This window comes from Octodon degus, unplaced genomic scaffold, assembly GCF_000260255.1.
Source record: "Octodon degus isolate 3935 unplaced genomic scaffold, OctDeg1.0 scaffold00218, whole genome shotgun sequence".
Taxonomy (NCBI): Eukaryota; Metazoa; Chordata; class Mammalia; order Rodentia; family Octodontidae; genus Octodon; species Octodon degus.
The window spans coordinates 290,682-292,854 of NW_004524794.1; the positions used below are offsets into that span (position 1 = coordinate 290,682).

Below are 2,173 nucleotides of genomic sequence, written 5' to 3' on the forward strand. Positions count from 1 at the left end.
TAACCTTAGCACCTACTGAAATTCAGGTGCAGATCTACAAAGTTTGAATTTATCCAACTGTGCCTGGCTTCAGTCTGGCTGCTGTGCTCAGCTCCTTCCTTCTGCCGCTCTTGGGAGTGAACCTGTTGTGCCCCTCTGGGAAGATGTTCTGCTACTGGACTAGCAGGGTGGTTCTCTCCCCTAGTCTCTCTGCAGGGACTGCTGCTATAGGGTTTCACCCCAGGCCTGTATTCCAGGCCTGAGCTGAGTCTGAAGGGAACAAAGTGGAGTAGGGGGGAGAGGAATTCTCCCACACACTCACTGGGCCTGGGCAAGGGCTTGATCTGGGGGTCCTGAGAACACTGCAGAAATTCTCAGTCACTGAGCAGGTGTGTTGGGGGGCTGCGGAGTGGTAGAGGGGTCTACAGAAAGGTGGGGGTTCCCAAGATCACAGAAGAGGGTCTCACCCACACTGCGCCTGGGCTTGGACCGAACAGGTCCCCCGAGCGCATGGTAGCCAGAAGGTCTCCCACACACTCACCAGTTCTGTGTTAGGACTGTATCTGGGGGTCCCAAGAACGGGGTAGAAGTTCTCATTCATTTGGCCGGCATGGGGGGGGTGCTGCAGAGTGGTGGTGGGGATCCCAAGATCGCAGAAGAGGGCCTCACCCATGCTGCACCTGGGCTTGGACCGGACACGTCCAGCGAGCGCAGGGTAGCTGGAAGCTCTCCCACACACTCACCGGGCGTGGGCTGATACTTTGTCTTTATTTTGATCAGCACATATTTGCAGTACGTAATGATTATACTCAACATGAGGACTTGGACCATGTTGTGACACATCTTGGTTCTATCTGTTCCAGGCCACCCCTCACCCCTTGACTGCATCTCTTGATTCTGTTTCCTTTTGAAAAGCTCTATCTCCTTGCTTTCTCTCATCTATTATCTATTTTGCCCTTTATTTGTGCTTTGGGCCTCTCCCAACAGATGTTTAGGCCTGAGGGCTAATTTATGTCACATAACATCATGGTCTCAAGGCACACCCATGTTCCTATGAATGACTGAAGGTTTTCTTTTTTATGGCAGAGTAGCGCTGTTCCATGTAGAGTAGCACTTTGTCTTTATCTGTTCATCTGTGGGTGTACATACAGGCCACTTCATTTCTCATGCTGGCTTCCAAAAGTGACTTTGGCTGTGTTGCTTCCCTTTCAATTGCATGAAAGAGGCCTGAACTCTTCCCGGCAGTTGTGATGGAGTGGCATTTGCTGGGTAGCGTTTTTGTTACTGTTTAATTTCATTCCAGTTACTGGCAATGAATTCCGTGTTTTTGTGTCTTCTTTTTTCATGCTTGGTAATTAGTAAGTATGTAGGAATCCACCCATCATTTCTTTTTTATGTTTTTTATTATTTTATTTCTATTAGTATCTATTTGTCATGCATAATAATCACATTCATCATCATGGGTGTATCAGTCAGGGTTTTACTAGAGGAACAGATGTAACACAAGATGTACAAATGTACAAGAAATGCCAAGATTGGCTTTCGACGGTCAGCCACAGAATCGGATGAGGAAGCGTGCACAGGGTGTCTGCACCTGGAGAGCGAGGGATTCAGTCCAAAGCCAGGAGCCCAGTGCAGGGTCTCATGCAAGTCCGCATCAGGAGGCCGACAGGTCTGTGATGGAAGGCTGATGGGTCTCCACCAGGAGGCTGGAGGATCCACGACAGAGGCTGAAGAGTCTTCTACAAGCCAGGAGACGATGTCCAAGCTGACTGCAAAGACCAAAAACCCTCTAAGGAAATGCAATGCTCCATCCTTTCTCAGTTCTCTTTTATATCCTTTAAGTGATGAGCCCTCTAGGGTGGGGCCTCCACCCCCTAGGGTGTGGAATTGCTGAGCCAGTTTAGTTAAGCTTTTAGCTTCTCAAGTTGACACAGTGCATCAACCAGTACAATGGGGAACTTGGTTAGTGACAAGGTTTCACTGTGTGGTTCAGGCTGGCATTGAGTTTACTATGTAGCCTATGCTGGCCTTAAACTCATAGCGATCCTCCTGCCTCCCCCTCCTGCGTGCTGGGATTGCAGATAATAGGGAATTTGTTTAGAATATTTTGCTGAGTTTACACACCTATAATATTCAATAACGGAACTTAGAAAAAATGGGGTATACCGATGAATGTCCATTTTGTATCTGT

At 48.3% G+C, this 2,173-nt stretch overlaps 1 protein-coding gene across 2 annotated transcripts in view; it reads left to right on the forward strand.

Moving 5' to 3' along the window:
* Lage3 (L antigen family member 3) overlaps window positions 1-2,173 on the forward strand; it is a 3,760-nt gene that overhangs the window by 597 nt on the left and 990 nt on the right. The window lies entirely within an intron of this gene.